The sequence below is a fragment of the Neovison vison genome, chromosome 13 (assembly GCF_020171115.1).
Source record: "Neovison vison isolate M4711 chromosome 13, ASM_NN_V1, whole genome shotgun sequence".
NCBI lineage: Eukaryota > Metazoa > Chordata > Mammalia > Carnivora > Mustelidae > Neogale > Neogale vison.
In genome coordinates, this window is record NC_058103.1 from 118,004,849 (window position 1) to 118,017,286 (window position 12,438).

Genomic DNA, 12,438 nt, shown 5'->3' on the forward strand with positions numbered 1-12,438 from the left:
TTCTTCCTGTTTCAGTTTTGGTAGTTTTTTGTTTCTAAGAATTTACCTATTTCTCCCAAATTGCTCAGTGCCACATAATTTTTCATAATATTCTCTTATAATAACTGTTTATATTTCCATGGTGTTGGTTGTGATCTCTCTGTTTTCATTTGTGATTATATTTATTTGGGTGCTTTCTCTTTTCTTTTTGATAAGTCTGGCTAGGTGTTTATCAATTTTATTAATTCTTCAGAGAACCAGCTCTTAGTTTCATTGATCTGTTCTACTGTTTTCTTTTTGTTGTTGTCGTTTCTGTATTGTTTCTTTCTTTTTTTTTTTTTAAGATTTTTTTTATTTTTCTGGCAGAGGTCACAAGTAGGCAGAGAGGCAGGCAGAGAAAGAGAGGGGGAAGCAGGCTCCCCACTGAGCAGAGAGCCCAATGTGGGGCTTGATCCCAGGACCCTGAGATCATGACCTGAGTCAAAGGCACAGGCTTAACCCACTGAGCCACACAGGCACCCTGTATTGTTTATTTCTGTTCCCTTCTTTATTATTTCTCTTCTGCTAGCTTTAGGTTTTATTTGCTCTTCCTTTTCTAGCTCCTTTAGGTGTAAGATAAAGTTGTGTATTTAATCCTTTTCTTGCTTTTTGAGGTAGGTCTGTATTGCAATGTACTCCCCTCTTAGGACTACTTTTGTTGTATCCCAATGTGAAAAACGAAAACTGTCACGTTTTCGTTTTCGTTTGCTTTCATGTACCTCTTAATTTCATCTTTAATTTCCTGGTTTTAACCCATTCATTCTTTAGTAGGATATTCTCTAACCTCCACGTATTTGTAATCTTTCCAAATATTTCCAAATAATTTCCTGGTTTTAACCCATTCATTCTTTAGTAGGATATTCTCTAACCTCCACATATTTGTAATCTTTCCAAATATTTTCTTTCTTCAAGTTTCATAGTGTTGTGGTCTGAAAATATGTATGGTATAATCACAGTCTTTTTGTATTTGTTCAAGGCTGATTTGTGACCCAGTATGTGGGTCTCTAGAATAGAGAATGTTCGCGTGCACTTGAGAAGAATGTGTATTCTCCTGCTTTAGGATGAAATGTTCTGAGTGTATGTGTTAAGTCGATCTGGTCCATTGTTTCCTTGTTGATTTTCTGTTTAGATAATCTGTCCATCACTGTGAGTGAGGTATTAAAGTCCCCTACTGTTATTGTATTATTATCAATGATTTCCTTTATGTTTGTTATTTTTGAGAGAGACACAGTGAGAGAGGAAACACAAGGGGGGATGTGTGGGGACAGGGAGAAGCAGGCTTCCTGCTAAGCAGGGAACCCAATGTGGGGCTCCATCCCAGAGCCCTGGGATCATGTCCTGATCCTTGGGCTGAAGGCAGACGCTTAATGACTGAGCCACCTAGGCACCGCTGTCTGTTATTAATTGTTTTTATATATTTGGGTGCTCCCATGTTAGGGGCATAAATATTTAGAATTGTTAGATCATCTTGATGGGTAGACCCCTTAATCATGATATGCCTTTCATTTCTTGTTACAATGTTTGGTTTAAAATCTAGTCTGATATAAATATGGCTACTCTGGCATTCTTTTGGCATCCATTAACATGATAGATAATTCTCTATCTCCTCACTTTCAATCTGCAGATGTCTTTAGGTTGAAAAGGAATCTCCTGTACACAACATATAGATGGGTCTTTTTTTTTTTTTAATCCATTCTGATACCCCATGTCTTTGAATTAGAGCATTTAATCCATTAACATTCAGAGTGATTATTGAAAAATGTGAATTTAATGCCATTGTGCTACCTGTAAAGTTAGTGTTTCTGGTGATGTTTTCTGTTTCTTTGTAGTTTTTGTTGCTTTTGGTACCCCCTGCCCCCACCACACACACACTCTAAGAGTTCCCTTTAATATTTAATATTTTTTGTACGGCTGTTTTATTTTTTTTATTTTTTTTTTAAGATTTTTAAAAAATTTATTTATTTGACAGAGACAGATCACAAGTAGGCAGAGAGACAGGTAGAGAGAGAAGGAGGAGGAAGCAGGCTCCCCGCTGAGCAGGGAGCCCGATGCAGGACTTGATCCCAGGACCCCGAGATCATGACCTGAGCCGAAGGCAGCAGCTTAACCCACTGAGCCACTCAGGCACCCCTGTACGGCTGTTTTAAATGAAGTCTTCCTTTATGATCCATTCCCTTTGTTTCCCTTTTCTTTTAGTTTCACTATTTTTCATAATTTTATCTTGTATATCACTGATCCATTCCTCTGCTTTGTCCATCCTTATTATTATGGCATCTGTTTGGGTTTGCATCCCAGTTATAGCATTTTGGCTTGACTAATTTTTAGCTCTCCTATCTCTGCAGTAAAGAATTCTCTAGTGTCTTATGCTTTTTTCAAGTGCATCTAGTGTCCTTATAATTGTTTTTAAATCTAATTCAGACATCTTATATTTGTATTGATTAAATCTATGGTTGTTATATCTTTCTGGTCTTTCTTTTGGGGTGAATTCCTACATTTTGTCATTTTGGAGGTAAAAAAAAGCAAAATAAAATAAAGATTTAAAAAATTTTAAAAAATTAAGGAAGCTAGATGTGTTTTCCCTTGCTTGTTAAGAGAAGCTTGATAGAAGAAAGAAAAAAGGAGAAAATATTACAAATTTTTTAAAATAATAAAAAATTTTAAAAATTTGTCTTTCTGTATCCCAAAAAATCCAAAACCAAAACCAACCAATCAACCAACAAACAAAACCCAAGGAAACTAGATCCTGTTTCCCCTAGAGCTGAAGCTTTGGAGCACTGTATGTTCAGTAGACTTGGTACTGGCAGGAGATTTGTTCTGGTCTTCTGGGGGAGGGGCCTGTTGCTCTTATTGTCCTCTGTACTTAACATAGTGGAGATGCACCTGCAGGACTGGGGGATGGAGGGGTGGGGCTTGGTGTAGCGGCCCCGTTCTCCCCTGGGTGGTGCTCTTTAGCTCACTGAGGTCAATGCTGGTGGAAGAGGGGTGAAAATGCTTTCTTGTCTCTGGATTGGGAAAGTTGGGCCCACTGCTCTTCAGGAAGCCCTCACGGATGCTCAAATAACCACCTTTCCTTTGTCATTGCCTTCTGTCAGATCACCACCTTCACCTTGTCCTTAACTGAGCTGTCTGCCTGCCAGGCGATGTAGCACTCCTGTGTTTTATCTCAGGTGTAGCTGTGTTTCAAAACCTTGTATTTCAGAGACCTCCACAGGGCAGACCTGTGCTGATCATTCGAGGGAGGGTCTCATGCCAGCTTGTCCCAGAAAACAGTCATGCCACTGTGTAGCCTGTGTAGCAAAAGGCTTTGGAGTTTATGATAAATCACAACACACAGCTGGCGTCAGGGTTTGCTGCCCTTAGCTGGTGTCCTTATTCTAATACTGGTGAACAGGGCAGTTCAGTTGTGCCTACAGGGTCATTTGCTCAGGGAAAGGCCGTATCACCTCTACCAAATGCACTCCATGCAGGGGAACCACTTTTCCCTGTGTGACCCAGGGGATTCTCAGACTTTGATGCCCGCTAGTGGGGCTCCATCCATCTTCCCCACATGTGCACTGGCGCATGTGACCTTGACTGTGATGCTGACCTCCAAAACTTAAGACTCTGCGCTCCATTGTTTATAAAAAACTGGTGGTGTTGAAACACTCTCCCTTTTCCCAGTCAGTGGTTTTGAGGAAGTTTTTTTTTGTGCAGTCCCCTACATGTGTTTTCATCCCCTCCTTCCCTTTCTCCTTCTTGTTCTCTCTGGGTACTCCCTGCAAGATCAGAGCTCCCTCCCCTAAGAAGAGCACCTGTGGCTCTCTTCTTCCAGGAACCAACACTCTGTGTTCCTGTCCTCCATGGGTTGTTTTTTTTCTGTTTGTAGATGTGCAGCTTTGCTCTCTAAGACTTCTGATGAATTTCAGAAGCAAGAATTTCTGTGGACCATTTCACTTAGCCTTTGCTTATGACTTGTATTTGTCCATATATGTCAAAGAAAGGGAATAATCTTTTAGTAGTTTGCTGAAGAAATGAGATACTTCATAAAACAGTTTTGTGGCTGACCTTTTCAGAAGTGAAATAAGATCTATAAATTGCCTCATTCTTATGAGAATATGTACAGTATTGCTATGCAGTGTAGTCCTTAGAAGCTTATAGTTTTAGGGAATAAGACAGGCAGGCAAATTTTTCTTGTTAAGCTCCTATGTGAAAATGTAGGCCAGTTGTTTGGTAAGATGGAGAAAAGAGATCATCCTTGGTCTCAACTTGTCTAACCATAGCATTGTTGTGTTAGAGGACATATACCATCATAGTCCTGACGTGTGCAAGCTCAGCAAGTTTTATTAGGTCAAGTGAAGTTGTTGGGCTCTAAAATGATGTTTGAATCAGCGAGTGATACAGGAGATGTGGGAGGTGAGCACGAGGTTAAGGAGTTGTAAATAATAGTTTTTGTTAAAAATGCGGTTTCTTTAAAAATAAAAGGTACAAAATAACCCATGTAGCAATATCTTTTGAAAAGAACTCTTTTCAAATGGCTCTATCTTTGTGAAGGATGCCAGCATTTTTCAAAATCAAAATTGTATTTGTGGTATTGCATAAGGGTTCCCATATCAAAAACACTGAAAGTGTTTCATTACGCTGATTAAACACTAATACTCAATTCAGAAAACCAGGAAAAATGGAAATGTTGGTCCTCATGATATCCTCCAGGATGTAGGTGGATTGAAAATACTTCTAGAAAGATGCTGTTCAGGGTAAGGGGAAGATGTCATTTGGATGTAAGACCTTCTTTTAGGAGATAGGGGGTATTTTAGGGGGCACAATATGAGGAGGAGAATTTTTGCAGGGAAGTTGTATCCTGAAGTAGTAAGTACGATTTACATGAGAAGGAGACTTGAGGGGCGCCTGGGTGGCTCATGGGTTAAGCTGCTGCCTTCGGCTCAGGTCATGATCTCAGGGTCCTGAGATCGAGGCCCGCATCGGGCTCTCTGCTCAGCAGGGAGCCTGCTTCTTCCTCCTCTCTCTCTGCCTGCCTCTCTGCCTGCTTGTGATCTCTCTCTGTCAAATAAATAAAATCTTTAAAAAAAAAAAAAAACTCTCTATAGAAGGAGACTTGAGAACTTTTTTTCTCCTTAGTCTTCCTTTTCTTCCCCATTTTCACTTTTCATACTCATTTAGCCAAACCTTTACTTGTTCATCAGACATTTGTTTGTGTGCCTCATTTGTTAGCTGTTTAGTAATTTTTTACATATCAATTTTTTATGGTCAGTTTTTTGGGAAGAGACATATTTGAGATAGCTGCCTTTTTAAAAAATCAGCAGTACATTTTCTTTTCTGTTTATTATAGGTGCTCACAAAACAAGAGGAAAGGTTGTTTTTTAGTACTTTTCTTTTAGTAGAACTCTTATTTATTTATTTATTTTTATTAAAAGATTTTATTTATTTATTTGACAGATAGAGATCACAAGTAGGCAGAGAGGCAGGCAGAGAGAAGGGGGGGAAGCAGGCTCCTTGATGAGCAGAGAGCTCAATGTAGGGCTCGATCCCAGGATCCTGGGATCATGACTTGAGCGAAAGGCAGAGGCTTTAACCCACTGAGCACCCAGGTGCCCCTCATTCATTTTTATTATCCTATTTTCCCTATCTCTCCTGTTATCTTATCATCCTATCTGTCCTGATTGAATTTCTTATTTTTTCTTTTGTTTATACTGACCATGGATCTTGGTTCTCATCTTTGATTCTCTCTCATGAATGCTTATATCTCGTTTAGATCTTCTTTATAGAAAATTCTAAAGTTATAAAAATTAGGTTCTCTTATTTGGTTTCCCCCCCTTCTCAGCATTTGACTACTTCTGCATCTAAATGTTTACTAATTTTTCTCAGTTATATCAAAGTGTGTTCAATGAAGGTAGAGTTTTGCGGCAACCCATAAGCTGATGGCAACATCCTTGATTTTTCCAAATCAGGGTCAGAAATATAGTTACTATGTTATATTTTCCTTAGCTATTAGGATGGTTACATCCATTGGGATACGGAACTTCATGAAGTCTTAACCTCATCCATTTAGAACAGCTAATATACTATGGAGCTTCCTTACTAAATTGGTTTGCTCTAATCCATTGAGACCATCTGTTCAGGCAGTGGGGAATAGCAGCCAGCACTGAGCGTCTGCAGTAGTAGTTTGAATGTTTACTTTTCTACTTCCTCACTGACATTAGCTAGATTATTTCCAGCATGAATTCACTAGATTATTTCTAGGGATGATGTTGCCTGCCTTGTAAGGTGCTTGTGAAAATTAACCATCTAGGTAAAAAAATTTGAAATCTATCTTGTATAATATATAGGTACTTAAGAAATGGCACTGACTGTTACTATTACTTGCCAATTTGTGAACATTTTCTGTTTAAACTCATAAAGTACTGCTAATAGCCAAGGTAATTTACATGGTTGTTTCAAATTAGGATTGGTGACACTTTCAAAACTTTTGTTAAAGTATGTTATGGTCTTTATTTTTCTCTTGTCTGTAATTTAGTAACTGCAAAAAAAAATCAGACTGGCCTTCTTTGCTTTGTTCTAAATAAACACTTGATGGTTCTAGTTTAAGACTTTGTCACCTTCTAGAATTTTTCATTAGCAAAGTACGTAGTACATCACTGTTTTACTAAAAAGTGATGTTAGATTAATGGGACAGTGTTGAAATTAGGTAATTAAGCTGCTTCTTTTTTTTTTTTAAGATGTTGCTATTACTTTTCCCTTTGTGGTTCATTTTAATATTTTCATTGTATAACTCTCTGAAACTCTCTATAGCAATCATCACTGAAGGATGATTTTCTACCCGATAGTGAGTAACCTAAAATGATTAGTATATCACTATTTATAAATTCAAAACTCTGCGTATTCATCCTTCTTTCAGCTACATACCTTATCTTTCTGGATTTTTTTTTTTAAGACTTTATTTATTTATTTGACAGAGAGGGACAGAGCATGAACAGCAGGGAGAGGCAATGGGAGAGGGACAAAATGACTCTGCTGAGCATGGAGCCAGATGCAGGGCTCAATCCCAAGACCTTTCGAGATCATGGCCTGACCTGAAGTCAGACACTTAACCAACTGAACCACCCAGGTGCCCCATCCTTCTGGATTTTTTAAAAGATTCTGTCACTATCTTGGTGGTGCTGTGTTTTGTGTTACTTGATTTTAATGTGATATATATTTTATTGATGACTTTCAAAATAATTGTCATGCACTATTGAATATTTAATCATTAAATTATAAAAGTGATAACTTAATATCATGTAATTGATTTTACATACTCAATAAATTCCTATGAGTAAGAAATTCTCTGTGGTTTTCTATTTATAATTAATATACCAAGTAAAACTAATTAGAAGTATCTGAAGCCCCTAGCAAAACCTGTAATTAGACATGTGACTCATAATTAACTGACTCTTTTCATTCTTACTTTTTCCTCTGTTTGAATTAATAATTTGTGTTCTTCCTGAGTGATACCTGTCCAATACGCTGACTGTAGTTCAGTGATCACTGTTGGTGGCATTCTTAAATTCTGTGGTTTTACAGAAACTTTGTTTTAATCTTCATTTAATAACATAAAGAATACTTGAATCATATGCTGTATAAATGATCACATTGGAGATTGTTGCCCACATTATCAAATTATGCATTTATTTTATCAGAGGCTAAAGGCAAGAAAATAGAAATAGGCAATAGGCAGAATGTTCACTTTTCCTATCTTGTACTGAAGCACCTAGGCTTTTTTTTTTTTTCCCAATCTGATTATTATTTGTATAGTTTTGACATATACCCACTGGCCTTTCATTGAATAGGATTGGTGTTCATTATTTTGACATAGAATTAATAGTACATTATGGATCTGCTATATGTTAGGTAGTATTCTAGGCTTTGGGTATAAAGGGGCAGGGGTGATATTCAGAGTATTTACCATTCACTACAACCCAGGCACCAACCAATCACAATAACCATAGCACTGGATTCAGGGTCTTCAAGGATCTCTCCCCCGCCCCGCATCTTTTATACTGTATCAGGCTTTGATGCTTTTGTTGCTGAATTTTGGTGGTGGTGGTGGTAAGACAGGGCCTTGGAGTTAAGGGCAGTGACTGCTTACTAGATATTATTTCCGAAGTATTTTTACTATTTCATCCTTTAAAGCTGTGCTAGTGTCTACTAGCTGAATATTAACTCTGCCAGGAGATGTCCAGTTCTTTGTAAGAGTCAGAGTTAACCCAGTTTGAGAAGTACTTGCTGGATGTATGTAGAAGGTACATAAGGAAAGGACTGCATGAACCTTTCTTGAGAAAACCAGTTAGTGAGCAGAAATTCACCATAGTCCGATTTGAGGAGGAGGTTCCAAGCAAGCTGAGGGGGAAATAGCATTTGCAAAGACGTAGAAGCCTGAGATAGCATAGCGGATTCAGAGATTAACAAGTAGGAGAGAAGGAAGATGATGATGTTTTTCTCTGACCCAGGCTTTTTAATCTGAATAAATATATGTTAAAGTCACATTTGTACCTTTGAAATGGCTCTATTTTTGGTAGAGAACTGCTAGACTGCTTAGTTTCTTCTACTATATCTAAAGAATTTTAGGCATTGGGTATGAAGGGAGAATAGGAATTTGTTATAGTTCAGGGCTGTAGTAAACATGGATAGAGCAAGAGTGCAATTAAAACCCCTCTCTCGATTCACTGAGATGCTTCTAATGAGCAAACACAAATTCAAACAGATTGCGGATGGTAGTTCTTTTAATGACATAAAACTGTTGCCTATGAGGCTTTCTGGCTGGCATCATGAAACTAATTTTGCTTAATGGCTATGGAGGCCTACAAATTCAGATGTGCAGAAAATGCAGTAAATTACTGGCCTGTCAGATTCCTGTTGCCTGTCATCTTTTATCTCAGTAGCAGCTTTTGTTTCCAGACTGTCAGGAGCAAGTATGGGGACCCCTTCAAGGTTTTATGTGTATATGCTTGAATGATTCAATTCAGAGCCATCTAAATATAGCAAACTGACAACAGTGAAGTGATGTATCTTCTGATACTTGTGTAATTTAGGGAATACATGTATGGATCTCTCTTCTAATTTCTGAGAGCTCTTGAAATATGTCAAGTATTTATAGTGGTATAAGTTCTGCTTTTATTGCCAGAGTTGATGACTCGCACCTTTGAAATATAATGAAGTCACATGGACAGCAGAGAAAATATTTTCTCTGTGACTGCTCAACTCAGTGAATGATTTGAAGGCATCCACTGTGTGCCAGGAATTGTGTGGAATACAAAGGTGAAAGAGAACTGGGATTTTTCTGGGTATCAAATTATGTGATTTTTCTTCTTCAAGTTATATTTAGTAAAAATGATTGTCTTGACGGGTGTGTGTGTGTGTGTGTGTGGTGTTGCAACAAAGGGTGCAATAAAGGTCTGACTGACTTGTGAGCAGTTTGCTACAAAGATGGTTTTGAAATATGGTTTAAGTGTTTGGTTGGCTTCATTTTTACATTTTTCAGTTAATGTTATTTATTTTCTGTCTACTTTTTGTTACTCTGAATAGTTAGAAAGGAGGAGTACTTTAAGTGAAATGTATATTATATCCCAATATTAATTCCTCAAGCATTTAGAGAGCATCTACTAGGCCCTAGGCATGGAGTGAACAGAATAGCAGAGGTTGGTATTCATAGAATAAAATTACTCAGTAAAAAGGGAACCAAAATAATCAAAAAGTAAAAACTTCCAGCCCTTTTGGTGTGGTTAATTTTGTGAAAATAACAGATTCAGCCTTAAATGCACAGGATTTATATTTGGTTTTGCAGAGTTTTGCTGTTGTTCACAAAAGTTATCTGAAAACTTAAGGAAGGCATGGACTGTCTACTGATTACCTTAGCCAGCATATTTCCATCTATGGTTTTGGTAACCTTTTCCATATCATGGGTGGCCCAACTACTAGGGAAACAAAAAGACAGTGAGTATCCTTGCCATCACACATTGTCCGTTTTGTACCTTTATTCATTCTACTTCCTAGAACATCACCTTTTCCTCTCTCTATCCTTTAAAGTCATTTTTTTTTTTTAAGTTTGGAATCTTGTGGATATTCATTTATCTAGCTGCCAGAATTTAGTGGTTTCTAGATGTAGGCTCTGTTTTATTTTATAGAATTGGATCTCGTAGGCAACTCTCTTATTATATTCACAATTCCCCACATTGTCTAATTTTAAGGTACTTGCAAGTATAAAACCATTGCTATAGGATAGTGTTTAGCTTTTATAACTTAAATTTAATATCCAATTAATATAATATAAGCAAGTACTTGCTCCCTGCACCATTATGATCTTGCTCTGTGGTCCAAAGTTTGTTTGTTTGTTTGTTTGTTTTTTAATGATTGTGAAATATATGTAGCATAGAATTTATCATCTTAGCCATTTTAAAGTACATAGTTAATTCGGGTTATGTATAATCACAATGTTGTGCAACCAATCTCAAAAGCTTTTCTTTTTTTTTTTTTTTTCCAATTTATTTATTTTCAGAAAAACAGTATTCATTATTTTTTCACCACACCCAGTGCTCCATGCAAGCCGTGCCCTCTATAATACCCACCACCTGGTACCCCAACCTCCCACCCCCCGCCACTTCAAACCCCTCAGATTGTTTTTCAGAGTCCATAGTCTCTCATGGTTCACCTCCCCTTCCAATTTACCCAAATTCCCTTCTCCTCTCTAACGCCCCTTGTCCTCCATGCTATTGGTTATGCTCCACAAATAAGTGAAACCATATGATAATTGACTCTCTCTGCTTGACTTATTTCACTCAGCATAATCTCTTCCAGTCCCGTCCATGTTGGTACAAAAGTTGGGTATTCATCCTTTCTGATGGAGGCATAATACTCCATAGTGTATATGGACCACATCTTCCTTATCCATTCATCCGCTGAAGGGCATCTTGGTTCTTTCCATAGTTTGGCGACCGTGGCCATTGCTGCTATAAACATTGGGGTACAGATGGCCCTTCTTTTCACGACATCTGTGTCTTTGGGGTAAATACCCAGGAGTGCAATTGCAGGGTCATAGGGAAGCTCTATTTTTAATTTCTTGAGGAATCTCCACACTGTTCTCCAAAGAGGCTGCACCAACCTGCATTCCCACCAACAGTGGAAGAGGGTTCCCTTTTCTCCACATCCTCTCCAACACATGTTGTTTCCTGTTTTGTTAATTTTGGCCATTGTAACTGGTGTAAGGTGATATCTCAATGTGGTTTTAATTTGAATCTCCCTGAGGGCTAATGATGATGAACATTTTTTCATGTGTCTGATAGCCATTTGTATGTCTTGATTGGAGAAGTGTCTGTTCATATCTTCTGCCCATTTTTTGATGTTTGCCTGTTTCGTGTGTGTTGAGTTTGAGGAGTTCATTATAGATCCTGGATATCAACCTTTTGTCTGTACTGTCATTTGCAAATATCTTCTCCCATTCCGTGGGTTGCCTCTTTGTTTTTTTGACTGTTTCCTTTGCTGTGCAGAAGCTTTTGACTTCATCAAAATCTTTTTTTTTTTTTTTAATGTCTATTAACATCTTATTCAGAGACTTTCCCAAAGGCTTAACCTGAACATTTCCCTCAGAGGTTACATTTTACCAGGAATTTCTGTTTGGGGATATTTATCTTTTACTTTTTTGTGTATCTGAACTGTGTTTCCTATTGGATTGTAAGCTTTCTGAGGGTGTTTTGAATTGGGCATCAAGGATGATAGGAATTTGGGTTGGTGGAGAAGGGAGGAGCTGCCCCTAGGAGAGAAACTGTATAAACCTAGGTCCTCAGGACCAAAAGAACAAGGTACTTTTTCAGGAATGTTAAGTAGACTCATTTGCTTATTTTCCTTACATGAGTAGAGTAGAAGGAGATGAAGCTGAGAAAATAGGAAATGACCCTTGATGCTGAGTTGGTCAGATATGAAGATTATCATTGCCTCAGTTTGGTCAGTTGATTATCCGCAGGTAGGAAGGGCTCAGTGGAGAGTTGAAGAGAGTGGACTTACTCTTACTATATCTTTCTTATATTCTTAGATTACCCCACTAGAAGAAAAGGGGGCCAATGTTGTGATAGGATGTAAAGCACATTGGGTTCAGGAGACAGTAGACCTGGAAGATTGTCATTTCTGGGCTTTAAGTGACCTTTGTAACATGATGGAGAAGGATGGTCTTAGCTGCCTTCTGGTTCTAATATACTGTGATGCCATGGCACACTTTAAATCTCTGGGTTAGAGCTGCCACTAAGACCTGTTTCACCCATTTATGAATTGTTTAGTTCAGAGGGCTGCAAACTTTTTCTGTAAAGGGTGAGATAGTAAACGTCTTAAGTTTTGTGACTACCGCCTCTGTTCCATATTATTTTTTGTTTTTTTCACAACATTTTTAAAAAATGTGAA

The 12,438-nt window shown here is 37.9% G+C and overlaps 1 protein-coding gene across 3 annotated transcripts in view; it reads left to right on the forward strand.

Annotated features, from left to right (window-relative positions):
• The window catches only part of PEAK1 (pseudopodium enriched atypical kinase 1), a 332,635-nt gene that overhangs the window by 33,860 nt on the left and 286,337 nt on the right, over positions 1–12,438 (forward strand). The gene's annotated exons all lie outside the window — the stretch shown is intronic.